This window comes from Arctopsyche grandis, chromosome 4 (assembly GCF_051622035.1).
Source record: "Arctopsyche grandis isolate Sample6627 chromosome 4, ASM5162203v2, whole genome shotgun sequence".
Taxonomy (NCBI): Eukaryota; Metazoa; Arthropoda; class Insecta; order Trichoptera; family Hydropsychidae; genus Arctopsyche; species Arctopsyche grandis.
In genome coordinates, this window is record NC_135358.1 from 30,846,400 (window position 1) to 30,859,306 (window position 12,907).

At 35.9% G+C, this 12,907-nt stretch overlaps 1 long non-coding RNA gene across 1 annotated transcript in view; it reads right to left on the reverse strand.

The window, feature by feature from the left end:
• The window catches only part of LOC143910559 (uncharacterized), a 433,100-nt gene that overhangs the window by 66,926 nt on the left and 353,267 nt on the right, over window positions 1-12,907 (reverse strand). The window lies entirely within an intron of this gene.

A 12,907-nucleotide genomic window follows, 5' to 3' on the forward strand; every position in this document is an offset into this window, starting at 1 on the left:
GATTCATAGGCGCCGATTCGATTTTTTTCGATCCCCAGATATTAAGTCCCCCAGGGCGAAGGTGCCGGCACCGAGGGTGCAGGCGGCGGATTCTGGTATACATATAATTTCGAAAGAAACTTAGCCGACTTAGTACAAAAGAGACTTCGCCGAGGGCACAAGCGCCGGATTCTGGTATACATATAATATCGAAAGAGACTTAGTATATATTTTTGCTTGTTCGTGACAGTCAATTTAATAAAAAAATATACAATACCGAGCGAAGCCGGGTAAAACCACTAGTACTTAATAATAGTAATAATTTGTTTATTTCACATGTACTTAGTTTTAAGGTATATCAGATATAAGACTGTGTTTTCGTGATGTAATGTTCTAAAGAATTGAGAGTGATGGATAAATTCATCCGTTAAACCCATAACGCGAATGGAAATATGATTTAGCTTATTATGCGCGAGTGGATTTACGCGAAACGAAAAGTAATAAAAAAATTACGAATTAATAATTGAACCGTTCAGTGATGCAAAAGGTTAAGCGGCGCCGGAAGGGGCCGCTTATGAATTTTCCGGAAAATTCTGAAGCTGCCTTCATTTCCGTGGGCCGTTTAAATATGCAAAACTGTTTGCCGAATCAAAAAAGCTCATGAATCGCCCACCATACGGCTGGGAAATTCTTTATAGTACCGCATAGTGTACGTGAAATTTTATTTATATTTTTTTAGTTATACTAGATATATACCTAATAATTTAAATTTTATATAATTTTCGATTAAAGCCAAAAGCAATGGGGTTGCTCTCTTTATGAAGTTTTAATTATTTCATGACATGAGCATCGCCAAGAATAGTGACGATCGATGCATGTGAGCTCATTGGTCAAGACACGGGAATACTAGGTCAACTTATCGAGCGTAAATAAATTATGCGGTTTATGACCATGACGACCGACATGATGCATATTGATGCAGATTTGAATCAATCAATGCAATTTCAATGCGAGTCGTTCAAGTATGCGTCGCGTCTATATTAGTTGACTAGTGAGATGTCTCCCATGGGCACGAACTGTGGACTGACGTGGTGCAAATTAATTAAGTCAACCCATCCCTCCTTTCCACTCACCCTTATTCGGGGGGGCTCGAACGATCATGGTCGAATTTTTGCCCCATGGAAGGGGCGGTGGGCGAGGGGGTGGGTGTGCTTCTTTCAAGCCTTTCGGTGCGCCGAAAATATTCGAAACTCGCCCCGACAAGAAAGTTGCCCTTCGCAACGCTTGAAATATTTCACCCCCGTCCCACTTCCGGTCTCCCACCCATCTTAATTCCGGTCATACCGTGGGATCTGCGTTCGAAGATAACATTTTTGGCGCTCTGAAAGAAATAACTTCGATTCGCGGTAGCGTACGCTCGTGCCGAAACTTTCACGTTCCAGTTTGTGGAATTCGGTGCTTATCAATCCTCGATTCCGATGTTAAATAACGAAATGTGAAATTCGGTTGTATCATTTTTTGTTGGTTGTTTTACAAATCATTCCAATCTTGATAGGTATTTTATCATATCTACATATAATACAATATATAATTTATGCTCTTTAAAATCCTTTCTCGTCTTAAGTGGAATTCCTCAAGGCTCAGTTTTGGGCCCTATTCCATTTATTATCTATATTAACGATATTTTTAAAGAATTTACATCTAAATATTCTATTTTTGTGGATGATATTAAATTGTATGGAGCTGTTGATGTGGGCGGTAACATTTGTCTGCAAAAATATTTGGATTCTAGATATATAAAACTTGACTTTTAACCATTAACGTCAAGAAATGTTCAGTAATGCACCTAGGTTACAAAAATAGATAATAATCCAATCAACAGTGTTCAACAGTATCATCACTATGTACTTGGGTCCACAAATGGGCTTCCCATATTAATTTTATTGTGAACAAATTTTGCTCTTTCTTGTATATTTTCAAACGTATTCTCAATTTTCTCAACTTAAACATCTTATAAAAAATTATAAAACCTTTATCTGGCCTTAATTAGAATACGCCTTTAGTATATGGTATCCTCATTTAAAAATATGTTATATGTATTAAAAGGGTAGAAAGGAGAATCACTAAACTACCTTCCGAACTTAAATTACTTTCTTATAATGAAAGGTTAAAAAGAATGAATTTCACCACACTGGAGACGAGAAGAATAAAAGGCGACTTAATCGTCCTTGAAATATTTAATAATCATTATAATTGTTCAATGACAACAATCATCTTAGAGGTCACTCTCACAGACAACTAAAAAAAATCGAATTGATAAGATATTCCTTCTTTTCAAACAGAGTGGTTAAAGTTTGCGATAATCTTCTCAATGATGTAGTGAATTGACGATCTTTTTTGGAGCTTGAGTAAATTTATACAATTAACTCCTTCAACCTATTTCACCAATTAACTAATCGTGATTTTTTCTTTAAGAAGAGCTTATCTTGAACCACCTTTGAAATGTTAACACTTTTCCGCATGCTTTTGTTAAAAATCCTCTCATCCTCTTATCTCACTTGAGCTAGATTTCAAATTACAAATATCCTCTTCTACAATACATTACCTTCAATCTGCTTCGAAATAATATCGTATGAAATTTCCAGATATATATCTCACTAGCATTCACCTTTTACGTGAACCAATTATGTATAACTTCTCCATTTGTCATTAGAATGTATTAATTGACTCTTAGTGATAGTTAATTAACTTAATTATTCTATCCGGATTAAAATCATAGTGCCCTACCTTTTTCTCAAAGGCAAGCCTTTGTTTATCAGGATTTTCAGTTTCGTTTCACTATAATTTATGAATTGATTCATTTTGTTTGACGTCACACTCTTTAGCCTGTTATTTTAGTATATGTTATCCATTCAATATTCTAGATGTCTTAGATCTTTAAACAGTTTCTTATAATCTCTTTTTCAGCCATCAGAAATTTCAACCAATTGATTTTTCAGACTGTCTTCAATGCTTTTCGATTCATAAAAGTTTCTCTGGATAGTTCAGTTGATATATAATTTATTTAATGCATCTATAGAAAATTAATTTCATGACAATACATTTTTACATTTCTTGTTTTCTTCTACATATGAAAACACAAATATGAAATGTGTGAATATTGGTTACATATTTTCGTGTAATGTAAATATGTACTGTGTGAAAATTGGATACATATTTTCATGTAATGTAAATGATTGCAATTTACGGTAATTATTTATAATAAATACGATAGTTAAGATACCACGTATATAATGAAAATGGTAAGTGAGTATGAGTGTGTTCGGATGACGAATTATATGCGGAAAATTCACGAGACCGGGAAAACTCATGCGAGTTGCCGAAAGGCTGTTGTTATTCGATTGCCTCGGGGGAAATGCAAACAATGTTTTAATTTTCATTGTGTCACCGCTGTGGGTTAATTAATTAATTAACGTGGACAGACAGCGTGCTGAAAAACTGTCTACCCCCACATCCTCCCCCTACTGCATTGCCCTAATAAAATATTTTATACATTGACTAGCCACCTTGTGCGTGTTTCTTTGACAAACACTGCCTTAATTGCGTACATTATTAATGCAACCGTTCAAAATTTTTTATTTATGAACTATACTATAAAATTATTATCGTACAACATACATACAAAAAGCTAATCATCACTAAAGCAGAAAAAAATGCTTCTTCTTATATGTATGTTCATTTTTTCATAAAAAAGGTTTCGAGACTTTTTCTTCATCTTATGTATATTTTTTCGCTTTTTTGGTTCATTGAACTAGAAATCTACTCCATCTCTATACACTTCAGCGGAATCCAATTCAAGTTATTTGTAACTTAAATATCATATAGGGTATTTTTAATTTGATGATTTGGTATGAAACTATCTATTAAATTCAAATAGAAATATTTAACCCGAAATAAACTACATTTAATTCATAACTCTGTAGCCGTTTAAATCCCTAAAGCCATTATGTAATGAGGTACTTTTATCACCAGTTATGAAAGGGAAATAAAGCTATAAGTTATGTTAGGAAAAATACAAGCTAATTTTTAAATTCGATTATTATAATGTTAATTACCCAACTACCAGATATAAAACTGAAAAAAATTGAATTTGATGATAATTTAAAACAGAATTTATCTTGAAGTTATATAGAAATAATCTTTGTACACTGATATAATACCCTAAATGCTATCAGCTAAATTTAAGTTCGTAATTTGAACCAAACGACTTCTATTTATAAACTATTCGTTTGATATTTGTAATAAAAACCGCATAAACATGGTTAATCTTATAGTAAACATTCATTTGCTTTTTTATTAAATTTATTTGAATAGAAAAAAAATCAACAAAAGTCAATCAGAAACAAATGTTATTTATATATATATATTATATAAGGAAATCGGAACTCAAACATAAATCGGGATCCAGAACTATAAAGGGAATCGGAATCCGGAACTAAAAAAGGAATCGGGATTCGGAACTAAAAAAGGAATCAAGATCCGAAACTGAAACAGGAATCCAGAACCGGAACTGAAAAGGAATCGAAAACGAAATAAAGAACGGAATCGAAACAAGAATCCGGATCCGGAACTGAAAAAAAGGAATCGGAAACGGAATCGAAATCAACATCGATATCGTCGTCATAGAAATTTAGATTTGTTCGATAACTTTACGGATTCTTATGAACCAAAACACATACATATTTATTTTATTTTATTTTACATAGATATATGTATACCAGGAAGGCTTGACAGGAAAATTAATTACAAGCAATGCAGCATTTTTATTACATAAATCACAGTATTTCGACTATCTGAAAAACACGAAATTAATAACAATTAATTAAATTAAGTAAAAAATTAATCCATTTGAGACATCTATGGATTTAAGACTTGTACATAAATTTTTACAAATTGTACATATGTACATAATAAAGAAGATTTGTGACTGTTGTCACAAATCTGTTTTTGTGACATGTTTTTGCCGTTTCAACATTGATCAGATAAAATTGGCAAACTCTGATGAGAAACGATTGACTTGGACTCACAAACACCCAAGTCTGACATATACATATACATACATTTATTAGATGTAACTGTGGATAGTCTTAACGATGCTTATTTAGAATGCAGAATGTATCCAAAGAGCATTTGAGATGAGTTCTTTTCATTCAAACACCGTATGCACTCACCATATTTTGACGTCACTTCTTATGCGGATAAAGCAACAATGGCTTCGCAGGAAAAAGGAAAACACACACCGAAATGGCAGTAAATGTCACTTCCGGTTGATTTATGCGCAACGCTTTCCATGATCGTCATCTTTCCGGAACAGCCTCGCAAAAGTACTACACAGTGAGTGGAGAAAGTAATGCGATAGTTTGTTTAACGGCCACGGCCGCTATAAAGCCTGCTTTCAGCATCCACACGTACAAGGGAAAGCAATCACACCGAGGCGAGGTGGAAAAGGGCGAGACAAGGAGAAGGGGGGGGGGGTGGATCGAAACCGAGCCTATTTTGTTCTGTCGATTCGGCGAAACGAGGCTGTTGTTCGAACAGAGTCCATCAGACTTAAATTTTCAGGATCGGGTGCTCGCGTGTAAATTGAAAGGGCCGAAATCGCTGCCTTAGGACGGGGCGAGAGAAAAGGGAAAAATGGGTGACTTGGGGACATCGGAGGTGTGCGTGCGTCTCAGGATAAGGGCCGCGTAACTCAGAGTCGCCTTTTGTGCCCGTTTCAGGATTTACAGGAGTCGGAATCCTTTCAGAGGTCGCCGCCGTTATAAACCGGCGATCATAAAAAACCACTCACCTGCCAAAAACCGAACGACCCTCCGCCTCTTAAATCGTCCAGCAGCCCCTCTCCGAAGATCGCAAACAAGTTCGACTTTTAGTGGATTCGTTCGAGTAGCTGTACACATTCAGATAGTCTAAGGCGTGTCTCGGTATCATCTCAAACGGATAAAATTGTAATACTCAAACCTAACCTAAATTTAGAAATAACAGCGAGAGGTTTTATAGAGGGTCGCTGCCCTCTAACACTAAACTCAACCTAGAGTCTTAAAGAAATCTGTTCTAGTTAAACTCAATGATAATCTGAAGGAACAGATCTCGGTCAGCAGCATAGCTCGGTCGTTAAGCTTCTGCTTGGCGTTGAGCGGCGCAGGGTTTGATCCCTGGGTCCGGGCCTCGAATGAAAATGAATTTTTCAGAGTATGCTGTTGGTCAGACCTGGATTTGTGACTCCAGATTGATCTTTCCTATCAGAGTTGGACAATTTTCTCTGATTTCATTGTTGAAACGGTTTCCGGAAAAAAAATTGGCTAAAAATCCTTCCTATCTACTATGTCACCACTATTTGAAGTATGATTGATGTACAATAAAATGTATGTACAATTCATAGATGTTTCGTTAATTTGCAAGTTTTTCAGTGTTTCGAAATTCAACGACTTGTAATAAAAATGCTGCATTTGTAATTGTAATTGAAATTTGTAATTGGCCAGGAAGGCGCTGTAAGGCCTTCCTGGTATATGTATATGTAAAAATAAAATAAATAAAAAAATCTCATAGATCAATAGTTAGCACGGATGCTTTGAATTGTGTGGTCACGGGTTCTATTCCTGGGGTGTGCTACTGATCAGACCTTGGTTATGTGACTCTAAGGTCAATCGTTTCCTACCGGAGTTTGCCAATTTATCTGATTTCATTGAAATGGTTTCAACAAATGGCAACCATGTCCAATCTCTCACAAATATTTAAGATATTCAACATCTCGACTTTCGCTGATTTGTATAAATTATGCAAATTTGTAGATATATGTCTCTGTGGATGTTAATCGATGTTTTTAATTCACTTTTATAATACTTTCAATCATTATATACAACGTATGACCACAGATGTCCTTTTTAATGTAAATAAATGGGTGTATACCCGTATATATAATTAATGGTTATTTATCCGGTTACCTGACAACTCGTTCACAGATTTTCTGTAAACCGATGATGCGCTCCAGGCATTACGTAAACGGCCATCTCTTTCTCACCCCGTCTGTTCACCATGATCTTGTTTACTATGCCATTACATATGCAGCCATCTCTTTCACAGACCGTCTGTTATCGGTGAAAAAATGGTCTGTGAAAGAGATGGCTGCATACGTAATGCCTGGAGCGCATAATCGGTTTACGGAAAATCTGTGAACGAGTTGTCGTGTCACCTATTTATCTGTATAGAATACGCGTTGGAAAGATTTGTTAGACGGGTGTGCACGCTTGATTGAATAAAATAAAAAAATAAGTTGCTCTAATATATGTAAAGTGACTCTGCTTATCTGATCAATTCTTGGATCAGCAGCACATAATTCAGACCAATTGAGCATTAATATGATATTCAAATGTGTGCATTTCTCCATATAATCAGAATATTTGTATATAATATTGCTTTGTGTTGTTTCTATTAATTTTTTATTTTATTTTTTGTTTTCTCCCTCTCTTATTTTATTTTATTATTTTATTATGTAGGCCATTGTGGCGCATTAGGTTCTTCCTGAAACGCCACAATGGTCAAAAACGTTAAATAAATAAATTATTCTAACATTTGTAATATGAGCAACCGATATGAAATTCTATTTATATATGGATGTTCATTAATCAAATGGACTATTCATCAAACGGACGATTCATCAAATGTAAATAGATATAGTAGGAATGTTTCTTCTGCTCCCGTTGTTTTTCTTCACTGTTTGTCTTCTTCGAATAGGATCACAACACCGTATCATAAGAAGTTCCACTTCAGAAGTAATTGAAATTTGTTTAGGCAGACAAATTAACCAGAAACAAAGGGCTCACGACCATAACACTATAAGTGTCCTACAAACGCGCACACGGAACAGTCTCACCGCCAACGTTATTTTAAATGGAAATATGCGAAAGCATTAATTAACACGCCCAAGTATTACAAGAGCGTGGATGAGCGTTGTGCCACCCCTCGTTTTAATTTATCGTGTGTTCAATATAAATTCATCGTTCGGGGTAGGGAGGACAGCTGGGGGGATGGGATGAACCCTTTTGCATGTTAACACCGCGCTTCGATGAGCACACGTCGTAGGAAAATCAATCGACGCAACCTTCGGAAAGTGAGGGCGCAAGGCTTAGGAGAGGGGAATGAAAAACGAGGGAAAATCCTCTCTCACAAAAAAATAACCAAAAAACAAAAAAAAAAAACTCCGCTTACCCCTAATCGAAAACAAATATAAGGGGATGCATGTCAATGGAGATCTCGAGACGGACACCTGTCCCGAGAGCAATTACGGTAGTGGTGGTAAAAATTGAATTGTAAAATAGCACGGTCTCTCTGTTGATGGGGGTGTGTTTGGCAAGAGGGTGTGTTGCGTACTTTTGGGATTGGCGTCGCGACGCCAGTTCGCTAACAGCTTCCGGGGGCGCAGCCTCCGCGGAAATTGCCACATCCGGTCGACGGCCTCAAAGATGCGACGTTCGAATTCGAATCGTTGCCAAATAAGCAGACGTCGAGGCAAAATAAGGATGTGGTTTTGGATTTTGAAGCATAATGACCAGGCCAGACGTGGGTCAAGTGACGTGCCCGGTACATACAGTGGTTGTCAACCGCCATACATCAAGCTCAGATCAAGTGCTTCATATTGCGTACTGCTGGCATAACTCACATACGTATATATCATGGTAAGCTTGTCAAATGGTGGTTGGTGCTCAAACGTTTATAACATACCGGGAAACTTTTTTACTCATGCACTTTTTAACTTAACCCTTTGCTGCTACAATGTTTTTCAAAATTCTAGCGAGAAGTGCTAAGATTTATAATTTTTTGAAGAAAAAAATAAGGCCTCTATTTAACCGATCAGTAAAAAAAACATTTGGTAGGTAAAAATAATGGATTGATAAGTGAATATAATAAATGATCAGTTATTAAATAGAATGATAAGTATTTAAATAATATGAGCAGTAAATAAACAAATATTGACCCTCTATCCGTTTTCAACCCCCTCGGTCCTCGCCCCTCGCTCCAGGCTTATTTCCAGCAGCATAGCTCTGTCATTTAGCTTCTGCCTAGTACCAAGAGGCGCCGGGTTCGATCCCATGAGCTGACTAGACTGAGAGTATATCTGTAGTGCTGCTGGTCAGACTATTTGTGACTACAGGTCGTATAATTGATCATTAAATATTCATTTTTCGATCATTAATTAATTAAATAAGTGAGCAGATAAATAATATAAATGATAGGTAAAACCAAATGAATTATAATTTTTGACAGTTGGATGATAGCGCGTCGCCCATCTTACATAGATCTTAGCAGCCAACACTTATTTATTTATGGGTCAGGTTAGGTTTGGTTAAGTTAGGGTTGGCCCTATTCATTTAAGATTAGGTTGTAGGGTCGTCATTTATTAATTTAACAGACACGCGAGAACTGAGACAGTGAGACTGAAATTAATTTTATTACATTTTATACCAGAAAGGAACCGCAATGCGCCTTCCTGGACGATCACAAACAATGCAGCATTTTTATTACAAAAGTCGCTGAATACGAGAAATTGAAAATTATACGAGACACTGAAAACTTACAAATTAACGACACATCTATGAATTGTACATACATGTTATTACACATTATTCATACTCAAATAGGTGACATAGTAGGTAGCCAATTTTTAATCGGGAACCGTTTCAACAATGAAATCAGAGAAATTGGAAAACTATGATAGGAAACGATCAACCTGGTATCACAGAACAAGGTCTGGCCAACAGCTACCAGAGGGAATCAAACCGTGACCACTCTGCTCGAAAACATAATATACACAATTTAGAGTAAATTGGAAAATCAATTTATTTAATTTAATTATATTGTTGCGTAGCGGTGTGTGGAGGATCCAAATAAAAGGCCAAAGTCGCTTCACAGCATTTATTGGGTGATTAAGGAGATCCAAGCACTACCAGTGCTCCGTCAAGAAATGCGTTGATATGGCCCAAGTACCTGCTTATAGAGGGCAGGTCACTCACTGCATCTTCCTTGACGCGTTTGTTTACCTATTGTTATAGTCACGTACTAGATATAAAGTCCCACGGTCTCGGCATGCAGTCCCATGCTTTCGTGCTGTCAGTTCTCAGAACTCTAGTTGGGCTGGGTGCCGTTACCGACCACTAAGTCCATTCGGTGGTCTCCATTGCTAGCCAACAGCACTTAAGCCTGGAGATAATCCTCGAAAACTAATTATAACGGCGGCTCCTTTTAGCATATGCTACAATATTTTATTTACATGTTGTCCGATTCGTTGTGAGACGCGTCTGTGACGTCTTAAGACCCAATTCGAGTTCTCAGACCATTTATAACAATAGTAATCAAACTGAAAATTTAATCTACTGCCTCGTATTAGATAATATGGCATTGCGCAATAAATACAAACGACCCAAGTTTTTATTGCACGTCCCATTTTATAGCTTGGCGCACGCCATGTTTGCGGCCAGCATTTGCCGGGAATTTCGTTATTAGAAAACGGCGAGTTGTGTTTTTCAGGCCATCTTTTAAGATCCTCGCTCCATCGTCGAATTTCCCGGAAAGGGCGGACGGGTGGGAAATTATTATTTGTCGTTTGTTCGGCGGATGAATAACCACATTACCATGTGAGCCCTTCATCCTTCGGTAATTGAAGACGATAATGGATTCGGCCGGGGTTTGTCACCCCTGCAAATCAAAAGCCGCGTGATTTATGCGAACAAATTAATTGCATTTATTAGCCTCACAACAAACACGCGCTCGTCGCGTCGCTTCGGCCAAATAACAAATTTTCACCTATCGTATTATCATTTTGGCAGATATACCTGTATACTTACATATATGTATACGTATGTACTTACATATAATCTCTGTGTGTGCATATAATCTCTCCATTATGTGGTTCTGCGCTTCGTCGACGATTTTACATTACACACAATACGAAAGGGTACTCAAAAGCGACGAGAATTTTGTTTTTTAAAATCATATGTTCAATAGAACACTTTCATAATTGAATCATCTTCAAAGGACTCTCCATTATATGTATTGCTTGCGTCGTAATGTTTTCTCCCATTTAAAAAGTTGTTCTACAACTCTTTAACTTTATGTCCCTTCTCGCCTCTATCGTTTTCTGTTTGACTTCTTCCACATCTTCAAAACATTTTTCCTTTCAATTTTCTTTTCATTCACGGGAGCAAAATTAGTTGCCAAATCAGGTTAATGGATTGGCCAAGATACAGTGGAACTGCTGCTTTTTTATTTTTGTCAAAAAACGTTGCACATTCGACGTGGTGTGTGCAGATACTTAGTCACGGTGCAAGTTCCAATCAACTGTTAGCAAAATTTGAGGAATTTTTTAATACTTAGAGATGCAAATTTTCATTTACCGCATTCCCAGAAAAATACTTTAGATTTGAAGATAAAATCCTAAAAGTACTAAAAATTTCAAACATTTCTACAAATAAAATTATATGTTTATAGAATGCCATACAGATATTGTATATATGGACAAATTCTGTAATATATCTATGTATGTATATACAGCAATTTTTACTTTATCTATGTATGTACGTACTAACAATAAATTAAGTTTTTTTACATGTAATAGAAATTATAAATTTTATACCGTAATATTTTTTGAATATTTTTACTCTAGAGAATCGAGGTTTTTTATGTTTTACTCAGAAGCTTTTTAGTTTATTGAACTGAAACAACTATGTAATATTCATATCTAGAAGTTTAAGCTTAATACCAAGCTATGTATAAAATTTGGTAAGCATCCGTCAACCAGAAGTGGCAGTTTACTCTTGTTAGATTTTTCTTCCACTATTTTTTTCGACCCCTTAAACGAGTGTGCTCTTCATGAAAAAATTCAAGTACAATTCTTGTATCAATGTGATGAAAATACAAAGAAATAATTAAATTTAATAAACTAGAAGTGGGATTTTTTCTTCTTAGAAAGGTCAAAAATGTTGTGCCCTGGACCAGGGATTGAACCCAGGAACCCTCAGTTGAAAGTATTACACGCCTTGCACTAAGCTATGTTTATACTTGTCGCACATTTTTTGCAGTGTGATAAACTGAGGTATTTCCACCTGTTCCAGTACAGCTTTTCCTTATAAGCATTACAATAGTTTCCATCGCAGTTTTCCCAATTGTAAAAACCGAATTTAACTCCCGTAATTCGGAACGTCTACTCAGTTTCAATATATTTTGAGATCTTAAAGGTTTAAGCCGCTTTCACAACACTCAAATACACGGATTACCTAAACAAGATTTGCTTTAGATCGTTGACTTTAATTAATCTTGTGTTAAAAATTATATTTTTTTTATAAAATAAATAATGAACATTTATAAGAATCGTAAATAGGTTCCAATAAGATAATACTACATATGCCAACAAGGAAAATAATGTGTAAAGTAGATGATGATCACTGGATCAGTAGTATAAGAATATTTTATTTTATTTTATTTTTACATAGATATATACCAGGAAGGCTTGACAGGAAGACCCCAACGCGCCTTCCTGGACAATTAATTATAAACAATGCAGCATTTTTAATTTAATTATTATATAAATCACTGTATTTCCAGAAGCTGAAGAACACGAAATAACAAATAATTAATTACGGAATTAATGCATTGAATCATCAATGGATTTAGATTTTGTACATAATATTTACAAATTATACACAAGATTTGTGACAACAGGAAAGATGATTTTTTGCCAATTTTGAGGGACCGTTTGAACAATGATCAGATAAAATTGGCAAACTATGATAAGAAACGATCGATTTGGAGTTACAAATACCCCCAAATCTAACCAGCAGTATGGCGGATCAAACCGACTGATCACTTGGTGCTA